The sequence below is a fragment of the Pan paniscus genome, chromosome 7 (genome assembly GCF_029289425.2).
Source record: "Pan paniscus chromosome 7, NHGRI_mPanPan1-v2.0_pri, whole genome shotgun sequence".
Lineage (NCBI taxonomy): Eukaryota > Metazoa > Chordata > Mammalia > Primates > Hominidae > Pan > Pan paniscus.
Genome location: NC_073256.2, coordinates 88,722,674 through 88,732,423, shown reverse-complemented (window position 1 = coordinate 88,732,423; position 9,750 = coordinate 88,722,674).

Below are 9,750 nucleotides of genomic sequence, written 5' to 3'. Positions count from 1 at the left end.
TCTCCTAGTTTTTCAGCTTTGTTTGTAATCTTTAATTAAATATATAACATATGTTAAAATTCCAAGTGAAGTGCTGCCAAAAAATAATAAATATGAAATGTTAAAGTGAAGGACTGAATAGCCATTAAGTTTTCAGGTTTTCAGAGGAAATAGCTAAGAACCTATTCTAATTTCCCTCACCTACTTTAAGATTACACAAAAGTCCCAGATAATGGAAAAGGGGAGATTTTATGAAAAAAATTTCTTTGTACAGAACTGTTATATCATGAGCCTGTACCTCTTTATTGGAAAAGGTATGGGAGGTAGTTTCTATTTCCTTCACATCAGGTCTAATGAAGCTTCCTCAGACACCTGGTGAAGTTTCTCTTACAGGAACCTTAACTTGTGACCAAATAGTTGAAGGAGTAGTAGATGGAGAGTTACTCCTTTTCGGGAAGTACGGAGGGCAAGAAAAGAGCTCTTGCTTTGGTGGGGGTGGCTAAAAGTCACTGTTTTGTTGATTTTGTTGTGCAAAGGAGGTGTGAGCGCTCCCTATGGACCAGACATAGACAGCACTCAACTGAATCACTGTGGAGTGGTCTTGAGTCCTGACCACTAGGGCTGCCTTGAGTAGTGAAAGCACTTCAGCAGCAAGAAGCTGAAGGTGAATTCTTAGAAGCTGAGGAAGCTGTGGTTAGGAACAAGCTTTGGTAGAGAAACACCTGCAATTTATCAAGGGAGCAGAGAAGTATTGTTGGAGGATATTTTGGTAAAAACTCAACTGGTGTGTATTATAATACAAGTCTAATGCTAACCACCTGGAGTTAGTGTCAGAGACCACAGATTTAAGGGCATGCTCTCCAACAAGACTGGTCCCCAGGCTACCTGTACTTCCTACCCAAAGGACTATATATTTGAAGGTTCTCATGACCCACTCAACTGACAACTTTCTGTAATGAATCACAGAACTCAGGAAAGTGCTATACTCATGGTTACAGTTTTATTATAAAGGAAATGTATAGAGTGAGGTCTAGGGGAGAATGCAGAGCTTCTATGACCTGTCCCCATTGAGTCAAGGCAGGTTACCCTCCTAACACATGAACGTGTTCAACAGGCAGGAAGCTCCACAGAGTTTCTCTGTCTAGTTTTCATTGGTGTTTTATCCCCTAGGCATGAATAATTAAATCAATGGCCACATCTTTGAACTCAATCTCTAGCCCCTTTCCTCTCCCTGGAGGTCCAGATGGCCCAAAGTCCCAACCCTCCATTCACATGGCTGGTCTTTCTGGTGACTGGCCCCCATCTTAAAGCTACCTAGGGACTACCACAAGTCACCCCATTATCATAACAAAGGCATCTCTATCACTCAGAAAATTCCAGGATTTTTAGAAGCCCTGTGCCAGGAACCGAGGACAAAGACCATACAAATAATTATTATACAATAAAGGGTTCAGTAGGAACCTCTGAAGAGCCCAAGAAAGCACCAGGAGAGAGAGATCCATTTTTTAAACTTCTGCCAGTCCCAGAATGTGAGAAAGCAGCTGTTAATGGTAGGAGTTCAAGCAAGACCTTTGCTACTTTTTCCTTTCTTCTCTTCCAGTGTGCCAGCCCTTTAGGGGTAAAACTTAGGACCTAAGAGAAGCGAGAACAGAGAAACAGAGAACCAAGAGACAATGATGCCAACCAACAGCCTCCCACCCTCACCCCATGACCCCACCCCCACCACCACACCAGGCTGCCATTCTGAACTCAAGCTAGGGCAAGAGATATTTGGAATTAAATCAAATTCAGAGTTTTGATTAAACTTCTGGACTGAATATGCTAATTTGGCCTGTGTTTGTCCATTAAAGTGGCCATAGGACCTAAGAGTGAAGACCAGAAAAGTCAGGGAACTGTCAATAATATTCATCAAGAGTTGAGCTGCATTATTTCGTGCTTGATACTTGCTCCTTTTGATCATGGTGATCTAGAGGGCGACTTCACCGGGGCGGGGATGCTTGCATGTATAATCTTACTAAGAGCCAATATAAAGGCTAGGACCAAACCTATTTGTTTATGGGGCAGTGTGGGCCCAGAGTACAATTATCCACAGTAAGTAACATTTAAAAGAAAGATGGAATATAAAAAGTAGATAGGTTTTGATTATGTCGTAACTAGTGCTTTTTCAACATACCAATTTCTTTTTCTTTTTTTTTTTTTTGAGATGGAGTCTCACTCTGTCACCCAGGCCAGAGTGCAGTGGCAAGATTTCAGCTCACTGCAACCTCTGCCTCCTGGGTTCAAGTGATTCTCCTGCCTCAGCCTCCCTAGTAGCTGGGATTACAGGCTTGTGCCACCATGCCCAGCTGATTTTTATATTTTTAGTAGAGGTAGGGTTTTGCCATGTTGGCCAGGCTGGTCTCGAACTCCTGACCTCTTGATCCACCCACCTCGCTCATGATCCACCTGCCTCAGCCTCCCAAAGTGCTGGGATTACAGGCGTGAGCCACTCTCGCTCTGTCACCCAGGATAGAGTGCAGTGGCGCAATCTTGGATCCCTGCAGCCTCCACCTCCCAGGTTCCAGCGATTCTCCTGCCTCAGCCTCCCAGGTAGCTGGGATTACAAGCATGCACCATCACACAGGGCTAATTTTTGTATTTTTAGTAGAGACAGGGTTTTGCATGTTGGCCAGGCTGGTCTCGAACTCCTGACCTCAGGTGATCTGCCCACCTTGGCCTCCCAAAGTGCTAGGATTACAGGTGTAAGCCACCATGCCCGGACTCAATATATCAATTTCAAATGTACTTAAACACATGTTTTTGAAAATTTCTATTTAAACTAGGATTTCTCAACCTTAGAAGTCTTGACATTTTAGGCCAGATAATTCTTTGTTATGGGTGCTGACCTGTGCATTGCAGGGTGTTTAACAGCATCCCTGGCCTCTATCCACTAGGTGCCAGTGTCACTCTCCCTTGGCTGCGACAACCGTAAATATCTCTAGATATTGCCAAATGTTCCTTGGGGGAGAAACTGCCCTAACTTGGGAACCACTGACTGAAAGTAATGCTTTTCTAAATCAAGGAGTTTTTGTGATTCAAATAATCATCCTCTATTTGTTTTGTAAATCTAAATGGTTGTATGTACGCTTTTTTGTTTTTTTTGAGACGGAGTTTAGCTCTTGTTGTCCAGGTATCCAGGCTGGAGTGCAATGGCACGATCTCAGCTCATCGCAACCTCTGCCTCCTGGGGGTTCAAGTGATTCTCCTGCCTCAGTCTCCCTAATAGCCGAGATTACAGGCATGTGCCACCACACCTGGCCAATTTTGTATTTTTAGTAGAGATGGGGTTTCACCATGTTGGTCAGGTTGGTCTCGAACTCCCGACCTCAGGTGATCTGCCCGCCTCGGCCTCCCAAAATTCTGGGATTACAGGCATGAGCCACCATGCCCAGCCTGTATGTATGCTCTTTAAAAGTAGGGCATAGCTGCAATCCCACTTTTGTCACTGTTCTTACTTTGAAACAAATTCATAAGCCTCTTGTGGAAAATTTGTCTCACATTGCTCAAAAACCCTGACGGAATTTTGAATGGTCTTTGTTGCTTAGTAGTTATATTATTACAATGTCTTTAATCTTAATAACTGAAAACTTAAATAACCAATGCTGGCTTTTGTTTTGTGAAATATCAAATGATGATTACATTATACCAGTTTGTTATTGTTATTGGACTTTTACGTCAACAGCTTACCCAAGCAAATCCTCTTGCACTGTCTGATGCAAGGAAGAAAACTTAGGCATGGCTTTGTGTGTGTGTGTGTGTGTGTGTGTGTGTGTGTGAAACTGTTTTTAAGAAATTTGCTATGCCTTGGAAGCTTTGACACAATAGTATTGACAAACTGTTTTGGCGACACAGATCCTTCCTTTCATATGTCTTGACAATAGCAGGAAGTTAGAGAAGCTAAGGTAGTTGGAGTGAACCCTGCCACCACTTGCTAATCCAGAGGCTTGGATCCAGAAAATTCCTATCAACATATCAAGAGCACATTTATTTTTAGAGAGAATTAAGTGATACATACAACTAGTTTTCATGTTTCAACGTACTCTACCTCCCTTATCCCATTCATTGCTTTATTTCTGGCCAATATTTTAGTTTACTACTATATTAGAAAAAAAACTGTGAAAGGTCTGAGATTTTATACTTCTTACAAGTTAGCCTGTTACCATTTCATAGATGGTAGCAGAAGGCATGAAGATTTGGGATCAGAAACAAAAGACTTTATTCCTCACAGTACAGCAAGCATGAGCATGATATTGCATTGCTCCTCCCTCTCCTCTAACTCCATTGGGGGTGATACAGATGGGTCCAGGTGGATGCTCTGCACACAATGGATTGTTACACTGAGGGACACTGAGCTTGAGGGAGCCACTGCTTTTATAGTGGGTGATAAGCAAGCCTTCTTTTTACCTTCAGGGGAGACATTGCCTCAAGATTGTTACAGACACAACCCTGAGAAATGGTCCAGCTAAAGAGCTGTCAGGATCTTGCATTCTTGGCATAAGCAGCAAGAACATGCAGGACACTTAGAACCTTTGTCTCTAAGAGGCAATTACCTCTCCCAAAAAACAACAACATGTGTATACAGTCCTTTTCAATGTGTTTTGGGCAAGCTAAACAAGTCAGTTAAAACAAACAGATAAACTAATTTGAAGCACTTTGACTTAAAGCATATGATTTCAGTTTTCAGTGTCTTGGCCTAACCATCCATACCAACCTGGACTATCACTATTTTTCAGTCTACCTGATTTCTTACAGCCAAATGAAAGGACACAAATCAAGAAAGAATTTGGGACAAACCCTCTTTGTCCCAAAGCAGAAAGGCACTTAGCAGTAAAATGTGTGTTTGATCAGTAGGGCCATGTATTAGTTCATTTTCATATGCTATGAATAAATACCTGAGACTGGGTAATTTATAAAGAAAAAGAGGTTTAATGGACTCACAGTTCCACATTGCTGGGGAGGCCTCACAATCATGACAGAAGGCAAAGGAGGAGCAAAGGCACATCTTACATGGCGGCAGGCAAGGAAGCATGTACAGGGGAAACTACCCTTTATTAAACCATCAGATCTCATAAAACTTATTCACTGTCAAGAGAATATCATGAGAAAACCCATCCCCATGATTCAATTACCTCCCACTGGGGCCCTCTCATGACATGTGGGGATTATGGGAGCTATAATTCAAGATGAGATTTGGGTGAGGACACAGCCAAACCATATCAGGCCAGTTCCAGCTATGTCTCCAGGTCTTTGCAAGAGACTTAGAATGAGGAGTGTGGGCCTCCGATACTTCCTAGCAATTTTCATTAGGCTGTGGTTGACACAGAACAGCCCTGATATTCTCAATACAATTATTTGTTTTAGATTTAAATTAGATATATTTGGATTTCATAGATTCTTTCAGGCCATTCAATAATGGAAAGATATTCCAGTATATGTGGAAAGAAATTACAATATATAGTTGCTGGGTTAATACTTATTAATAAGATAACCAATTTGTTGCAGTTTAAAGACATTGGTTAGAGTTGTTAAATAACTCTTTCTTGTTTTCAACCAGAGAGGGAAAGACAGTTTTAAGAAAGTCTTACTTGAAGAAAATGAAATGATATGAATTGGAAGACAATTTTAATAGCAAGGTAGCTTTAACTATGTAAAAATAATGGGAACCACAATTTATCGTTCATGGCTACATTGCAGGCACTGTGCTGAATGCTTTATGACATCATCAGGTCAATTCTCATACAATCTCTGTAATATGTCATCCACATATTCCAAATGAGGGAAACTGAGACATATAAAGTTAAATAACCTGTCCAAAGACAGGTATCTAGTAAGTGATGGAGCTAGGATTGGAGTCTATGTCCACTGATGTCAAACTTTTATTTTTTTACTCTTAGAATGACTCATTGGAATGCAAAACATATACAAATAAAATTCTAACAAAGAGACTCTAAATTTTCTATACTTAATATCTTCATTAACTGATAATCTCAGGAAGCAGGCATTTAGGCCAAGTAATTTTCTAGTTCAATGCTATCCACAGTGTGGTCTACAACTGGTGCCAGTCTGTGAATGATTGATTAGTGACTCACAAAGTTCAAAGCTGAAATTAAGTGTTTAGAAATCTTATAGCATTGAATATTGCTAAGACATCCAAGCATATAATCAGTGGACTTGTCTTGTTGAGCAAAGGTCTAGACAAGTTCGGGTGTTGAACTCAATATGGTGAATCTCATATGAACATATGGTAAGACCTGCAAACTAGTCATGCACAGCAGAGATTGGAAATAAAAAAAGAAACTGATCCTTCACCACAGATTGTTGAGGCACTGTTCTAAAATGACTTAAACATATCAATTAAGCCAATTCAAAAATTAGTCAGTGTTACTATTTCAGAAAGATTTCTGAAAGATTATTATACATTCTTCTGGTTGCAAGAAACTATGTTACAGGTCTTGCACCAGGTCACTATGGGGTTGAAGCCTCTGTGGGTAGCAATGAATGGGGAAAGCAGAAGAAGATGGTTATGGAGCCATCATATCTAGGAGGGACAAGTTTGTTTTTGGGCTTCTGACAAGGAGTCCAAAGCGTGTGTTCAGGTGGCTGTGGAAGACTTTCCCAGGACCAGTTATAAAAGCAGGAGAACACACACAACCATAAGATTATAAACAATGGAAAGGCCAGCACAAAACAACAGGTAGGAATGATGTGATTTTCAGGAACAAGGAAGATGATCACACACAAAGGGCAAGAAACCCCAACAGAACTATGGAGGAAGGGCAGGACAAGATTCAGAGAAACAACGATAACAAGGCCATGAATTATGTTTGTAAAAGTTCCTATATAGTCAGGGGCCAGTCCTCTGTAGCTTGATCTGCAGCTGGTAGGCCTGGGGATAAGTGAGGACACTGAGCTGAAGCAGGCAGTAAGAGGACAGAGAAAAAGGCAGTCAGTTCTTTCCAGGTAGAGATTGGGGTTTCTTATCACATTTTCAGTGATAAATTTTACTTAGAAAACCAGAATGATTTAAAATCTTAGTTGGATTAATTCTGCTGTCAGAGAGGATTATATATGTCTGCCTGTCTTTTTATCTATCTACATATCATCTATCTACCTACCTACCTATCTACTTATCTGTCATCTATCAATTTATTCACTCTTCCGCCTATCATCCATCCATCCATCCATCCATCTATCCAATATCATTCCACAAAGTACTTACAGCAAAAATAAGACATATAAGAATAACGTGATCCTGGTGTGGTGGCTCATGCCTGTAATCCCAGCACTTTGGGAGGCCAAGGCGGGTGGATCACATGAGTCCAGGAGTTCAAGACTAGCCTGGCCAACATGGCAAAACCCTGTCTCCACTAAAAATACAAAAATTAGCCAGGCGTGTTGGTGCATGTCTGTAATCTCAGCTAGTGGGGAGGCTGAGGCACGAGAATTGCTTGAACCTAGGAGGTAGAGGTTGCAGTGAGCTGAAATCATACCACTGCACTCCAGCCTGGGTGACAGAGCAAGACTGTCTCAAAAAAAAAAAAAAAAAAAAAGGATCAGGTGAAGAAAGAAGAAATATGGTATTCTTTACCTTACTATTATGATTTTTAAATATTAACTATGTAAAACTCTGTTAATGAAAAAAGTATTAATTTCTAAAGATATATAAAATTCAAACCATGGTACCACAAAGGGTAAGGATGTGGACTAGAAATATCCTGATAAATTCTAAGATACCAACTCATGTTTAAAACATTCCAATTGCCAACATAATTTTATTTAGTATGTCAATGGCCTGGTGAAAGTTTCTTGGTATAATTTTTGAGAGGTTGTAATAGAAATTCTGAATAGAAATAAAAACTATCATCTAAATGTCTTCTACTAATTTGCCCAGGGGCAATTTTCTATTGAAAAAATTTTCCTATAAAGCTTTATAGCTGAATACTATATGTATTGATTCTTTAAAAATAATATTCTTACCATGCTGAATGCATCTAAACCTTATATTTATTTCAAAAGTGTTATGAAAGGATCAATAATTATGCTCTTTTAAGTTATTGCTATACAATCTTAGAATTCCAATTTGTTTTCGCTGTGTTATTTTTACTGGCTTAAGAACTGTAGATGATCTTCATGTCAGATTCACAGGTATTTCTGTATAGGTGACCACTAATGCATTGTGACTAAAGGGTCCCCTGGAAGGGCCCATTGCTGTCCAAAGATCCCCTACTTGTCTGTCTTTACTAAGTAAGAAGGCATGTGAGAATAAGCTATAGAAATGTTTTGTCAACAACATAATACCATTTATTGAAGTGCTATGATTAGCACCTCTCAACTCATGAGATTGGATGGATGGATGCATGCATGCATGCATGACGGGTGGATAGACAGATGGGTAGATAGATAACAGTTTTCTATTGTTATGTAACAAACCACTTCCAAACAGTGAATTCATGTTTTTCTTATGAATCTGCAATTTGAACAGGGCTACACTTTGAACAGGGCTCATAGGGGATGGCTCATCTCTGCTCCATACAACATCAGCTTAGGTGGTTTGACTGAGGGGAGGAGGATCTGACTATAAGATGGCATACTCACATGTCTGGCTGAGTTGCCATTACTTGTTGGCTGGGATCTCAGCAAGGGTTAAAAGCCAGGGCTTTAGTTCTTCTCCATGTGGATCTCTCCCTATGGCCTGGGTTTTTCATTGTGTGGTGGCTGGGTTCGAAAGGTGAGCAACCCTCAAAAGTGCTCGCCAAGCAGAAGTTGTATTGCCCTTCATGACCTAGCCTACAGAGTCATAAAGTATCACTTCCACCACACTCTATTACAGGGTTGCTCAGCCTTAGCACTACAGACATTACGCATTATAGGATGTTTAGCAGCAGTAGCACCTGCCCCACCAGTATGACAACTAATTGTCAAATGTTCTCTAGGGGGTAAAATACCTCTGGATGAAAACCACTGCTCTATTATTTGATGCAGGCACAAAGTCCTGCCCAGGATCCAGGGGAAGAGACATAGCTTCCATCTATTTATAGGAGAATGGCAAGGTTCTGGAAGAGTATGTGATATAAGAAAGATTGTTGTGGCCATTTAAGAAAATATTGGCCAGGCGCGGTGGCTCACGCTTGTAGTCCCAGCACTTTGGGAGGCCAAGGAGGGTGGATCACGAGGTCAAGAGTTCTAGACAAGCCTGGCCAAGATGGTGAAATCCCATCTCTACTAAAAATACAAAAATTAGCCAGGCATGGTGGTGGGCACTTGTAATCCCAGCTACTCGGGAGGCTGAGGCAGGAGAATCGCTTGAACCCGGGAGGTGGAGATTGCGGTGAGCCAAGATCACGCCATGCCACTGCACTCTAGCCTAGGTGACAGAGCAAGACACAGTCTCAAAAAAAAAAAAAAAAAAAAGAGAAAGAAAAGAAAAGAAAATACTATCTACCACAGTGACATTTTAACTAATGCTACGAACTGAATGTTGATGTCTCCCCAAATTCATATGTTGAAACCCTAATTCCCAGTGTGATGGCATTTGGAGATGGGGACTTTAAAAGGTAATTAGGTCTTAAGGTGAAGCCCTTATGATGGGCTTGGTGATCTTATGTGAAGAGATGGGAAAGAGCACACTCTCTCTGCCATGTGAGGGTAGAGCAAGAAGCTGTCCATCTGCACAGGAAAGGGCTTTCACCAGGAATTGGATCTGCCACCACCTGGATCTGATCTTAGACTTCC